Source organism: Pelodiscus sinensis, chromosome 21 (assembly GCF_052426305.1).
Source record: "Pelodiscus sinensis isolate ZL-2025 chromosome 21, ASM5242630v1, whole genome shotgun sequence".
NCBI classification, from domain to species: Eukaryota; Metazoa; Chordata; order Testudines; family Trionychidae; genus Pelodiscus; species Pelodiscus sinensis.
Genome location: NC_143072.1, coordinates 10,863,428 through 10,878,451, shown reverse-complemented (window position 1 = coordinate 10,878,451; position 15,024 = coordinate 10,863,428). Strand labels below are relative to the sequence as shown.

General features: G+C 45.4%; 1 long non-coding RNA gene across 2 annotated transcripts; it reads left to right on the top strand.

Annotated features, from left to right (window-relative positions):
* Positions 1–1,463: 1,463 nt before the first annotated feature.
* On the top strand, positions 1,464–13,024 carry LOC112545210 (uncharacterized). Of its 2 annotated transcripts, XR_003088677.3 has the most exons (3): positions 1,785–2,455; positions 11,483–11,607; positions 12,232–13,024. It is a non-coding gene; the product is annotated as an uncharacterized LOC112545210 (long non-coding RNA). The 2 variants fall into 2 exon arrangements; XR_012897122.2 differs by lacking the exon at positions 11,483–11,607 and having other exon boundaries at positions 1,464–2,455.
* The last annotated feature ends 2,000 nt before the right edge of the window (positions 13,025–15,024 follow it).

Genomic DNA, 15,024 nt, shown 5'->3' with positions numbered 1-15,024 from the left:
CAGAGCCAGCCCAGTCCTCCCCATCGGGGGCTCGTACCCCATTCCTACCTCACCTCCTTCCACTTAGCCCTCCCTAGCCCCCCTTCCTGATGTACAAAATAAAGGACAATTGTGTTCAAAAATAGAATCTCTCTTTATTGAACAAAACTGGGGGAGACTGGGAAAAGGAGGTGGGAGAGGGGAAGAGAGAGGGTGGGAGAGGGGAGGGCAACTAAAATGATCAGAGGTTTGGAACAGGTCCCATATGAAGAGAGGCTAAAGAGACTGGGACTTTTCAGCTTAGAAAAGAGGAGATGGAGGGGGGATATGATAGAGGTCTATAAAAGCATGAGTGGGGTGGAGAGGGTGCATACAGAAAAGTTCTTCATTAGTTCCCATAATAGAAGGACTAGAGGACACCAAAGGAAAGGAATGGGTAGCAGGCTTCAAACTAGTAACAGAAAGTTGTTCTTCACAAAGCAAATAGTCAACCTGTGGAACTCCTTGCTGGAAGAGGCTGTGAAGGCTAGACCTAGAACAGAGTTTAAAGAGAAGTGAGATCAATTCATGGAGGTTGGGTCCATGGAGTGGTATTAGCCAAGGGGTAGGAGTGGTGTCCCTGCCCGAAGTTTGTGGAAGGCTGGAGAGGGATGGCACGAGACAAATGGCTTGGTCACTGTCTTTGGTCCATCCCCTCCAGGGTTCCTAGGGTTGGCCGCTGTCGGCAGACAGGCTACTGGGCTAGATGGACCTTTGGTCTGACCCAGTACGGCCATTCTAAGCTCAGGGCTCAGGGTCGGGGGTCACAGTGGACCACCTTGATTTTCATGCAAACCTGCTCCTGGGTGGCCAGGCTGGCAGCTCTCCTGCCCTAGACAGCTGCTTTCCTGTGCCTAGTGTGGAGGTCGTGGACGAGGTCCACGATGTCTGCACTGGACCAGGCGGGTGCCCGCCTCTTGCGACCCTGGGCAAGCTCCTGGGAGCCGCCAGCCTGGTCCCGGGAAGAGGGGGACGGCTGGGGGGCATCGGGTGGCTGGCTCGAGCCGTGCCAGGTGCAGGGTCTGCTGGCTGGGTGCTGGCAGGCTTGCACCTGGCACGGGCACCGTAGCCAGCCCGTGCCCCTTTAAGGGATCCGGGGCCGGGAGGGGGGCAATAGAGTTTCCCTGGTGTTGGCCAGAGTGGCCACCAGGGAAAGCTGGGGAGGGCTAGCCTCCCACTAGTTCGAATTAAGGGGCTACACAGCCCTTATTTCGAACTAGTATGTTCGAACTAGGCTTAGTCCTCGTGGAATGAGGTTTACCTAGTTCGAACTAAGCGCTCCGCTAGTTCGAATTAAGTTCGAACTAGCGGAGCGCTAGTGTAGCGCCTATCAAAGTTAATTCGAACTAACATTCGTTAGTTCGAATTAACTTTGTAGTGTAGACATACCCTTTCAGAGTTGCTGCTTCCCAGAGTATAGGTCCCCATCTGTAAGTATGGCCTATTCTCTTTGTTCCCAGATGTATACCTTTCCATGTAGCCATATGAAAACACATATTGTTTCCTTGCATGCAGTTTACTAAAGCCATATTCACAGTACCAGTTTTGTCAACAAAACATATATGTTGCTCTGGAGTGTGAAGCCCTCCCCCTAGGCAACATAAGTTCCCTTCTCCTCAACACAGACCCGACTTTCTCATGGCAAATCCCTCCATCTCTGCATGGAGTCCACTACCTTGTGGCAAACCCCTTCCCATATGTTAAATCCTGCCCAGATATTTTTGGGCTTTAACTGCTGGGAAATTCCTGGCCTGGGGATCATAACTGCTGTAACTAACCTGAAAAATGTAGAAGTGTAAAGAAAACATAAATAGTTAACTTCTTACCTGTTGGAAAGTTAGACACCTGGACTGGTTGTTGCCATGGATATAAATAGGGTTCTCTTTATATGACTAGCAATCTAAGACCAGTACAAGAGCCAATCGAAAAGCAGGACTTTGTTATCAACATTCCATTAGCTTTATAATGGAAGGTAATGACCAGGGCTCAGATCTTTAAATCCTAGGATTTGGTCCAAATTTTTTCACACAGAACAAATTTAGTTGTTTGTGACGGGCTCTCCGAGGCCCGCACTGAAACCGGGGGCAGCCTGGTCGGCCGACCGCCCAAGGAGTGGCAGCCGGCAAAGCTGCGAGGACATGGCCAGCAGGTTTTAGGACCGCGCCTCCATCAGGCGGCCGCAGCCCGCAGAAGTGGTGGCCCGCCGCACAGCCAGTGTACGCCTGAACAGAGGGACGCGGAGAGGGTGGAGCGACGCCCTGTGATGCCCGGCGGCGGGCCATTTAAATCGGGCCCAAGAGAGAGCCAGAGGCGGAGCGAGGAGCCGAGCCCTCACCTGGGCAGCCAAAGGGGCTCCCCCATGACCCTGCAAAGGAGTACTCCGTGGACCTCGGGAGGCAGCAGCCACGCCAGATCTGAGCAGGAAGGCAGAGCGGCGGTAAGACCCGGGGAACCCCCCTGCGAACCTGGGAAGCCAGAGGGGGTTAGGAAGGTGCCTGGGGCAGAGCGCTTTTGGTGCCCATGGGCTGGCGAGCTTCGGGTTGGATCCCCGTCAGCTGGGTAGGGGTGAACACCCCCACCCTTAGGGCCCCGGGTTGGGACCCAGTGGAGAGGGAGGGACTGGGTCCCCCTAAACCTCCTCCTCCCTCAGCGTGTGAAGCCAGGACCTACGGCGGCCCGCTCTTTCGATGGCCCCACAGGCCGTTACTGACGACCTTGGACCTGCATAGGACTCTGACTGGAGGGCCAAGGCCCCCTTGAGGTACTTCTGCCCCATGTACTGAACAGGCAATGGGCTCGCAGGGCCCCGTCCTCGGACTGGAGTGCGAGGGCTCATGCCCATAAAGCCGCCTCTTGGGGGAAACTGAGACAGGCAGGGGGCTTGCTCCCAGGAACCTGTCACATTGTTGTATTTATGATACAGTGCTGGGGAGATTATCAGACCAAAAGGTCACCCTCTCCACATCTTCTGGGAATCCTTAAATGGATAATTTTTTGGTCTGAAATTAAAGACTTGGTGCAAGACTTATTTCAGAGTTACATTCCAATGAATCCAATCTTCTTGGTATTGAGAAAATGTCAGGAATTACACTATATCAAATAAAGGGAAGATGTTTGGAATTTTCATAACTACTGTGAACAAATGTATCTTTTTTCTGTGGCTGCTAATAAGGTACTGAGTCTGGGCATTAATAGGAACAAGATAAGAGAACTAGACTGGATTACCAAAACCAAGCATGTGCATGGAATTATAATTTGAAGAAAGGTAGAATAATGGTGGTCAAAAAAGGGATCAAACAGCTGTATAATAAGCCTATTCAGCTCAGTGTTACTTATTTGCATATATATAGCACTTATTTGCCAAGAGGGTTTATTCTGATAGGGTGTAGAAAGGAAAGTCTATTTCAGCTCTAATAGGAGAGTCACAGCTAGAATGGTGTGTAGACATTCATTTTGAAAGGGATTTGTAATTTTTTTGTGGGAAAAGTGATTTCCAAGATATTGTCAGGCTCTGAGGTTAGACAATGTGTATGTTTGAATGACCCTCCATTCATTTTTTCCCATGGTTATATCTGTTTGGGTGAAATCACCTCTGAGTAGAAGGCTATGTGTCACTTAAGTTCCACTAGAAACCTGTCTTAAATGGGATTCATGAAGTCTAGAAGTTTGCTACTCCTCTGCAAGGGGCAAATATAATCTGTTGAGGACTCATAGACAAAGTTCACTTTCATTCAGTTCATGTGCAATCACACAGATAGCCAGTGGGTTCTCTGGGACCAAAAGCGGGACTAGGCCTTGGTTTAAGGTGCAACAAAGCTCTCATGAGAAAAAATTTCCTCTGCTAATGCACAGGTTATAACAATTATTATGGTTCGATCCATTGCCCAATCATGCCAATGAAAAGAATCCTGTTAACTGCAATGGGTTTTTGATCAGGCAGATTACAAAATTGAATAAAAGTTTGGAGTTTAACTCCGTTAGACTTCAGCACTCACTATCAGGCAGTTTTGGCCGCCCTTTTCCAGCAGTACAGTGTCCAACTCTTTCTTCTGATGCAGCAATGGAATTCCAATTTCAAGGAAATTACCGCTTCCACTACTGGTGTCATGGTATCATTTAAAAAAAAAAAAAAACCCTAAATATCAAGGCCATAAGATTGAGATACCTCTCAAAATACAACACAGGAAATTTTAGAGACTTTGTTTTTGTTTTTGTAATGATTCACAGGCAAAACTGAACCCTAAATGAACAAGGCCTTTGAAAACCCATGTTTAAAGAAAATAAGTAATTTTAACAGAAAGGGAGCACTGTGTTTTCCAAAACTCCCCCAGGCTTAGGGTTGCCAGATACTTTCACAAAAAATCCTGATCATGGAGGGAGAAAAATTGGTTAAACAAAAAAACGGGGGACCAAACTTGTTGAGCAAAAAAACCAACCACGCCCATGCTCCCCCCGGGAATAACAGAAAATTTCAGACATATTTTTTACCAGACAGGGGCACAAATGGACTCTCCGGGTGAAAACTGGACACCTGGCAACCCTACCCAGGCTCCATCCTAAATAGAGTATGTGGGCAGAGTGATATACACATACTGAATATGATACTGAAATGTTAAAAGGAAGCATTGTTAAATCACAGGGTTAAAAGCTTTGATAGCTGTATTTTAATAATTTGTACTTAAGGATAGTGAATGAGTTTAGATAAGGTAACACTTAGACCAGGGCCTTGCTGACATAAGTAGTTTTGCCATTTGGTATTTTACATAGAATTGCTGATTGGTTTAAAATGACTTTTTGCAGTCAGCAATAATGTCACATGCTCTGCTGGAAGTCTGAGGTAAAAATACACAAACCTGTAAAAAGAAGTCTCTTTTCTGGGAAGACCAGTAACAGGGTGACACAAAACATAAGGACTTAAAAACTGCACAAAAGACAAGAAAAGTGTAAATGGAAGCTTGCATGTGTGTAATATATGGGTTGCATAAAACCCAAGTTTGATGTGCCAAAAACTGATTGGAGACAAGTTAAGGAATATGGATTGTGGAAATTCATAAAAATCCAAGCAAATAAGGCTCAAAGCAGAGAAACATTGGACCAAAACTTGAAGGATGAGTCTGAAGAATCAGGCACCACCTCATCCTATCTCTAGCTGCCTCCCAACCCCCACCCTAGCTCCTTGTTCCGGTTTATTTGCCCTGCGAGTCCCTGTTCCTCCCCACTACTCACCCCTGACCCTGATCATATCAGGTTTCTTTCTCCCACCTTTCCCCCCTGCACTGATTCCTAGAACCAACCTTGTTGTCCAGCCAATTGTAGTTTCCTCCCTCTTCTCAGCTCCTCATCTGATTTCAGGGTCCCCTCCTCCCAAACAACTGCCCTCACCTCCAGTTTCCACTTCCAACTCTGGCTCCCAATCTCTTTGTCTATTCATTGCTGCAAATGATGTCCTGTCTGTCAGGAAAGCTCACAATCTTATAATGCCCAACCACTCAAACTCCTAATCACCATTTCTCTCCCCTCACTAGACTCATCAATCTACTGTCTTTTGTCCTCTCTGCATTCAAATCATATTGCTTCCTCTTTCTTGCTGCATTGGTGCCAGAAGGGGGATCACTGAGATCATGGAAGACATTGGCTCTCAATTCTCTGTTCCAGAGCTGGCCCAGCCTTGGTTCTAAGCAGCTGGGAGCAGTCATTGTAGGGTGTGTTTAAGGTTAGTTTCCATTGCAGAGTAAGTCTATTTGAGTCCTGGGGCTGGAGCAAACTCAATTGGTCTGTCCGGAGGAATGGCACCTGTGCAGCTTGGTTAGTACCATGAGTTGTAATGGGCTGGAGGATGCTCAATGAGGATGGAATTTTCTGAGATTTTAGCTGTTAAGTTCTCTACTGAGAATGTATGAACTGTAACTATAACTTGATCAAATCTAAGTGAAAGATCACAGGGACAACAAAAGATACACCCCCAGCATAAAGGCCACCCTCCTGCAACTTTTCAATCCCCTGCTCCTAAATTTAGGGGTGCTAGAGCTGTTCAGAGAAAAGGCCTTGAGAATACTTTAACAAAAATGAAACAAGATATTTTCCTTTGCTTCATTTTCAGAAACACATGAACCATTTTGGCTGAAATTTCCCCAAAACAATTAGTTTGAGGCAGATACCCAGCATCACAAATTTCAGCTCCAAGGATTAAAATTTGGCAAAAGTGATAAGCAACTGAAAACAGGGTCTTATAATGGTAAAATGTTGGGCAACCCGAATGATAGTGCTGCCATCCCAACCTCTAATAATGTCATCTCAGTCACCATCTTTGCTGCATTGCTGGTCAGTCGTCTCCATAATGGTGTGCTTCCTTAGGATGTGTTTTATAGTGGCAGAGGTATGGTAAGCTAAACATGGCTAATTTATGATTATACATTGTCAATGTTATTTTTTAAACATCAGAGTGCAATGAAAATCAGCTATAAAAAAACTATGGCAAAGTGCCTGAAATAAATACAATAGAGACAGCTGTGTGCTGAAATAACTTTATTTAAAACAAAATTAAAAAGAATCTCCATCCTGATCATTTGGTTGTTTATTTGGAGAACTCCAGACTGCCTGAGCTGTCTCTTTAAGAAAAGAATACTGTAGCTTCCTTGGAAGCCCTGTGTGCTTCACTTATGATAAATTGGACATTTTGCTAACTCACATCATGTCTGAGTGTGCCAGACTAGAGAGGTTCAACTTTCTGCCTTCAGCTGTATGTACCTACACTGGCTGACTGGAAAAAAAAAAGATAATTGTTTTGAGCCAGTCCCCAGGAACGAGTCCCATATTGGGATTCTCTGAAAGTGTCAACCAAATAGTTAATAGAGTTTTTTGTGAAACCAGTCACAAACTAAATTAAGAGGTTATTAAGAAATGGGCATCATGAGTGGATGAATTCAATGTTGACATGCAGTATCTGGAAGGGATGTGAACTATTTATACACCCTTTTTAAGGGGTCCTTAAAAGCTCAGTGGGAGATAGGGGTCTCATTGTAAGCAGTTCACTGGAGACTTTTGCTCAGTGTGCAGTAGTGTATTGTTTTTAAAAGCAAATCACTTAGAATGCATACTAAAAGGAGATTAAATGTTACCATGCTGCTGTATAAAGCAATTGTAGGCCACTTTGACTAGAGCTAAAGTAGCTTTCCCTCTCTATCAAAAGACAGAAAGGGGACTCAGATGTGGCTGAGTGATTAAAAGACCAGAATCCATTAAATACTGAACATTGGGACTAGTCTTGGAGAGGAGATAAGTAGAGGAAACATGGGAAAGGTATACAAAATGAATAGCTAGAAGTTTCTAATCTACCTTCCTGTATTCTTTAGAAAGGGTAACAAGCTGTTGAAATCAGAGTGGCAAATTTAAAACTGAAAGGAAAATTTTCACACAGTGCTCAGTTGGCTTGTGGAACTCATTGACACAAGATGTCACTGTGGCCAAGAGCTTAGCAGGATTTGGAAAATGTGGATGTTGGGTTTTATCAATCCCAACATATCAAAAGGTAAAGATTAAAATCCCTTCCAGGACTCCGGGTTTCTCTCATAACTGTCTCTTGCAACCTCCTCTGAAGTGTCTAGTGCTGGCTGCTGCCTGATAGCTGGCAGTGCAGCAAATTAAAAGGACTGAAGAGCAGAGCTACAAACCTTTCCTGTAAGTCTGAGACCCCAGTTTTTGAGGTGGCTTCTCTGCAGTCTTGGAACTCATTTTCCTCTTTGAAAACTTCACTCTAGTCATAATACAATATGACAGATTTTTTAGGCGAGGATCTTAATATTTCAGTTCAGCCCCTCCCCTCCCCGAACATTGAAGTACCCTGATGCTCAAATAAGCAAAAAGCAAGTTTATTTTAGCTTCCAGTGACAGCTGGTTGCATTCTAAAGGCGCTGCTCTCTTTTTTTATCACTGGAAATTGAACAAGTAGTGGCTGGTCCCCTTCTGGGTATAGACAATAAGCACAAACTCCTCCTAGCAAACATAGTGTCTTTGGAAAAGGAACCTGATGTTGAGACTCATGAAATGATATAGTGTATTGTTGGGGGTTTCTTTGCCCCATTACTAACAGTCGGCTTTCTTTCCTGAACACGCATACTGTTCACATTAATCTGTGTAAAAATAAAAGAAAAGGGATAGACCTGAAGGCTGCTCCCTGCATTACAGGAAACAAGCCAGGGGGTAGATATTGTCTTGAATGCTACAAAAGAGGGTAACTGCATAATCAGTGTCTTGCTCATCTGAATTAAATCTGAATGTCAGTGTAATTTCTTGGCAAGCCATTCTGATGACGTTTTTACTAATCTCAGAAAATGATACCATACTGGGAATCCTATTTCCATTTAGTATTCTGCCCTTGACCATCAATGCTTGATCTATTATTTTTCAAATCATGTTAGTGGTGCCTTTAACTCCTTTCCAATGTCTTGATGCAGGAGTTACCATACAGCTTTAGCCTTCTCAGACCATACTATGTTGCTTCATGACTAAATCATTGGGTTATTCTAGCAGACATGGTTCTCCCATTTCATTTTAATATCTTAGAGTTACAGGGTCTCATAACTTTGATCTATTCACTTCCCATTCTTTTATAGCTGCCTATAAAATGTCTGATCCTTAAATCTGACTACTATGTCCCCAGGATGACTATTCTTAATGTGTAAAATATTGCTACTTTCCATCAAAGATCTAGCAATAGAATAGAACTATATAGGACCAATAAAATAACGTGCCTGTGAATCAACTTCAAAACACTCTTTAACTTCAACTGTAGCTAAATCTGTCCCAAGTCCTGGAGAAACTAAAAAAAAACCCAATCTCTAACTAGAACAACTTTTCCTAATTCAGGAGGGGGAACATGAATTTCACTCTACTATGCAGGATAGTTTATGTAAGAAGCCATCCAAAAGGAAGTTTCCCAGGTAAAACTAGAGGTTTTTTTCCAAGTAGCTATCACAAACATTTGGCAGAAGACTGACTTGAGCTGTCATTGTGCTAGGTCTTGCAAATACTGCATTGCACAGAATATAATTTGCATTATGGCAAGGGAGTAGAAAACCTGTATTTAAAGTAGATCTGTGCCCCATTATAGAGGACTTCAAGCCACTTCTGGCTTTTCTTTTTAAAGGCCCATGAGTGCCCCAAAAACTCAACATATGTAACCCGAGGAAACAACCAGTTTGGGGCTGAAGATAAGCTTTCAATGGCTTCACTTCACAAACTTGGAAAGTCAATGTTAGTATTTGCGTTGACTGTGGCAGGTGATAAAGGCTTATAAAATAAAAACAGCAGAGGAGCCAGGCCTGGACAGAATGGCCTGGAGGTGAGCTGCTCCTATAAAACAGGGATACTAGCCAGGCATACCAGCAGGAGATGCCAGCAAGTGTTGCATGGCTCAACGATTGCCAAGCACTTGACCATGAGATGGCACCCAAGTGTTGAGCATTCATAGATGCTTCTGTCTCAAAAGGAGGGACATAAAACTAATTGAAATGCCCGTATGACCTACCCCATCTTTAAAGGTAAGATAGTTTTTTGTATTTTTATGCCCAGTAGTGAATTACCAAAAAGAGGGCTCACATTCATCTCTTCCAAAAGGCAAAAGGCTGTTCCCAACAGCCTTCCCTGGCCATATCCTGCATCTGGTGGCTGATATCTGACAAGATGATTGCTGCGTGCTTAAGGCCTATATTGAAAAGTGCCAGAAGCAGAGCAAGCTGTGCTGTTGCCATCCCTTGGTATTCACTTCCTGGCACAGCTTGAACAAGTACACTGCAAGGAGACGGGATGGATACATTTGCATGATGTGCAGCAGCGTGTGCTGGAAATGCGAACTGTTTCACCATTGATGGGGACATGTTCCATGTCAACAATGGTGAAGGGAGCTAATTGCTAACGCATGCAGTGAGGCAATGCCTTTAACAATCGCCATCCCTTGCTTACATGGCAAACGAGTGGTTGGGTCCCTAGACAGTTAAACGGAGCAATAAAGGTTCAGTGATTATCCATTGGGGAGACTTCTCACTGATTCATTCTATCGAACAGATGAGATGCATTCAGACTCCTTTTACATGCAGCCTTCACTGAATGCATCACCAGGTCGCTTGCATTCCTAACAGGAATGAGCAAAGAGCCGCTGGACACTTTCTCTGCTAGGCAGGTGCATCTGGTGCTAGTAACAACCCCTTATCTTGCTCAGATCCAAGAAATGACAATGATTCTGTTTCTTATTACAAGGTGGCAGCTCTTGCACTCAGCACAGCACATTCCTGAGCTTGTGGGACCTCTTTTCTTTAAAAGGGGGCCAGGGTCAACTCATGATGAGCCCCATTAGACTATCCCCAGGCAACTCTAATACCAGAGTTGAGGAACCATCTGACATTTTGCTTCTTGGGAGGGTAACATTTCTGGAGTAAGTTCTGTTCTAGACAGCTTCATTCCCAGACAGATAGTGCAACTCTATAATAAAGATATTAAGAGTCTAATGTACTGTGAATGTAGCCAAAATTAGCTGCAAACAAATGGCAAAGGGTTAATTTAGGGCTGTCAAGCGATTAAAGAAAAGATCGTTAATCATGTGATTATTTGCACTCTTAAACAATAATAGAATATCATTTATTTAAATATTTGTGGTGTTTTCTACATTTTCAAATATTGGTTTCAGTTACAACATAGAATTCTAAGTGTTACAGTGCTTACTTTCTATTTTTGATTACAAATGCCTGCACTGTAAAAATATTTTTTAGTTCACATAATACAAGAATTGTAGTGCAATCTCTTTATCATGAAAGCTGAACTTACAAATCTAGAATGATGAACAAAAAACTGTCTTCCAAACCAAAGCAATATAAAACATGAGAGCTTATAAGTCTACTCAGTCCTGAAAGTGAGGGCATGTATTCGCATGGAATTATTGTAATGGGCATTGCAAGATATTTGTGCTAGATCTGCTAAAGATTCATGTGTCCCTTCATGCTACAACCACAGTGCAGAGGACATGTCTGTGCTGAGGGCAGGTTCTGCTCAAAAACTATTCAAGGCAGAATGGATTGACACATGTTCAATTTCATCTGAGTCTGATGCCACTAGCAGAACGCTGATTTTCTTTTCTTTTTTTTCGTGTTCGGGTTCTGAGGTTTCTACATTAGAGTGTTGCTCTTTTAAAGCTTCTGGAAGCTTGCTCTACACCTCATCCTGCTCAAATTTTGGATGGCATTTCACATTCTTTAACCTTGCACCAAGAGCTGTTGCTATCTTTAGACATCTTGTACAGGTACCTTCTTTGTGTTCTGTCAAATCTGTAGGGAAAGGAGTCTTTAAATGAGCCACAGATCATCATCTGAGACTGCTATATCATAAACTACATGTGGGTAAAACAGAAAATATGCAATTTCCCCTTAAGGAGTTCAACCACAAATTGAATTAACAATTTTTTTTAAACAATCAGCATTAGCATGGAAGCATCTCCTCTGCAATGGTGGCCAAAGCATGAAGGGGCCAAGAAAGAAGAGGAACAAGCTTGCACATCTGCTCCCAGATGGTGGGGATGGCTCTTTGACTGACAGCCCTTGGGTGAGGACAGGTGGCATGTTCGATTGTAACTATGGTGTTAGGAGCATAATCAGTGTAACTGAGCCAGGTATAAATGTTTCAGCCCCTCTAGGATTAGAAAATCCTGTCTCGGAAACAGCAAAATCAAGAGGATGAAAGCACACTCGAGGCAGGTGAATAGATCAAGGGAAAGATTAAAGGGAGCAAAGGGAGCAAATAGGTGTGTGTGTGTGTGTGTGTGTGTGTGTGTGTGTGTGTGTGTGTGTGTGTGTGTGTGTGTGTGTGTGTGTGTGTGTGTGTGTGTGTGTAATAGCCGGGGCGCCAGAGGTAATGCAGCACTGAAACACAGGTCTCTCCAACGGATGAATCAGCAGGAAGCACTTCAGTGTTTGAGTAGATGCTAAATTATGGCAAAATAATTAACAGACCCCTCTAGCACCAGCCTGCTTTCCAGTTTCAAAGCTGACGATTTCACAGTAGAGCAGAAGGCGCAGGCTAAAGGCAGTTGTAGTTGCTCAACCAATACAGGTTTCATTTGTACAAAGATGAATGTGAATACATAGGCACCGTATCTGCTGCGCAGGGAGGGAGTGGGCATTTGTTCAGAAAAGCTTGTTTTTTCTCTCTCTTCTCACCTATCTCCAGATCCATCTCCTGGCACATCTGTATGCATGCTGTGGGGTCTTCTTGTAACCAGAGCTGCTGGAGCTGGGATGTGGACTCCTGCTACATGACAGGGCCAGGAAATAAAGATCAATGTCCTACCTCAGAGAAAGCTGTACAGAACGTTGGAAAGTTGGCAGGTCCCTATGGCACATGATATTATTAAACACATAACATAGTTAGATGAACAGGGACAGCGCTCCAACGTTAACCAACCCTCTGCCTTCTGAGGTACAGTCCAGACTTGGGAGTAGCTGTCGCCCCTGCCCTGTAAATGAAGGTGCCATCTACACTGCTGTGCTGCTGTAGCCTCCAGCTGGGACTGCTCGCAACAGCTGCCAGAGTGGAAGTTACTTCCGGCTCTGTCTGTGGGAGAGTTACCATGTCCAGGGACTTGACACCATGTCCAGGGAGCACATCCCTTTACCAGGCCCTGCTGCCACTTCCCAAACAGCACCGCCCGCCCTGGCTCAGGGACAGCTAGTATTGCCCCGCTAATATGCCCCATCTGCTTCGTGGGGCATGGTAATCGGCTCACAATCGTAAATGAAAGTTGCCAAACTGGGGGAAAGCAGGGCCTGCTTCTGCACCTTGCCAAGCAGCATTCGTTGCCATTTTCCTGTTGGTGATAGGCAGGAGCAGGAGTGAGGGGGGTTGGTACCAAAGTTTGCTTCATTATCCCCGAGGAGCCGTAGCTATTTGGTCCCTGGGCTGCTCAGGACGATAGAGGCGCTTGTGGAATCGTGCATGTAATAAACTGGCTCCTGCCTTTGGAGGCTCGGTGCATCTGTTGTGCTGGGGAAGTGAGCCGTTGCTCTGAGCAAGAGGCATGTCACTCGCTGATTTCCCTGTTGCTGATTCCTGCCAAGCAGTGCTGGGTGCAAAGTCCTGGCCGTCGGCAGGGATCTTCCAGATCTCTTGGATTTACTTGGAGAATGGCGCCTGTTCCAAAATATTTATAAGGAAACGCTAATCAGCTTGAGTGCAAGCAGCGGCTGGGTGGCAACACAGCTCATCAGGCTCTCCGCTGCTTTATACCATGGGTAAAATGTCCCCCCTTGGAATAGTCTACATCTACCCCCCAAAGCTTTAAACTATTGCACAAAGAGCACAGAAACAGAAAACCAGCCCCGTGGTTCTTGCTTTAGCCCAGGGGTGGGAAACCTAAGGCCTGGGGGCTGGATGCAGCCCCCAGCTTCCCTGGATCCCTCCCTCAAGGCTTGGAGCTCCCCTTCCAGCACTGGGGAGCCCATGGTGGTGCTCCAGTCTCCTCTACTCCCCCCCCCCCCATGAGTCTGGAGCACACAAAATCTACTGGCCTGGGCCCCCCTAGGCTCTGGTGTATGAGGAGAATGTGGGGGAGGGCCTTTCTCCTTCTCAATTGGGGGCCACGGCAGTGAGGGTTTGTATTTTGTTTGTTTCCATTTCGCTTGTGTGTGGCCACTGACAGATTTTTCTGTGGGTCAGCGGCCCCCGACCCAGAAAAGGTTCCCATCCCTGCTAGCGGGTGTCACAGGGATATGCTGGTCCTGTAACAGCAATGGCCACCTCCCAGTCTCGCCCCCTTGTGGCCTGGCGTGTCTCTGTGGTGCCTTGCCTGAATTTCCCATTCGGCTCAGGTTCCTGGCAATAATCCTCACAGCTCCCATCCAGTGACCCCCTCCTGAGCGTATTGACACAACCGTTCTCGGGATAAACACTTCCCGCCCTCTAGCTGGAATCCTTTCACGAGCCTCTGCCTCCTTCGCCCAGCCCTCCGCTGCTCTCCTGTCCTCAGGTCCCCGCAGGAGCTTTGTCACTTCATGTGGCCCAACATTCCCGTGCATCCATCCTTCCTGGTGGACAATGCCAGGAATCGGGACTGCCCAGGCCTGAGTCAGGCTGGATCTAATTTCCTATTACCTACCTGGGGAGGTGTACTGGTCTTACCACTGGTTGGGGACACCCTAGAAGGGGACAGCCACCTTGTGTTCCATCCCCCTGGCTGCTGGCCCACTCCTACCCAAGCACGATACAATCCAGACTACTCTCTTGCCTGCTTTGCCTCTATGCTCCTTGTCTGTTATTAGATACAGAACATTCTCGGCCTCCCTGGGCTCCATATAACCTGGAATAAACCTTTTTGGGCCTCTGCTGGTCGACAATGTCTATCCAGGACACTGTCGTGTTCTCCTCCTTCTTCTGGAGAACCTTTGTGGGAGCCTTCACATCTCTTGCAGTTCCTTCTCCACAGCCCACTCCAGGCTCTTGCCACCTCCTCACAGATTTCCCTCACCTTTTTCCCACTGAGCTGTTTAGGGGACGAGCTGTCCCTCATTAAAACCGATGGTGTGGTGACTAATTAGGTAGGCTGAACCTTTCTCTATGTGGGACCTGCCAGCTTGTGACCCTCATTTTTTTTAACTTTATTGACTAGTTTGAAATACAAAGTATGAATTTAAAAACTTGAATCTGTTGAATCTACCTACATATTTATTGGCATTGTGTCCACTTGCTTCTCACACATTACACGCTTGCAGCTAGCATAGAATAATTTGTCTCATCTATATTATTCTCCATAAAATTACATGGGGGAGAAATAGGAAACTCAAACATGCTTAGTCAAATAGCTGTACTTAGGCAAACCATCCAACAGCTGTACTTAAAGAAATTGTGCTGGAAACGCTCTGCAATGAGGCACTTACCGCTTCCTTGCAAAATTTCTCTAACCCTGCATAAAACTTCAGCAGGAGCTCCAGTGACTCAGAATACAAAACACTCTAGTCTTCTGTTCAG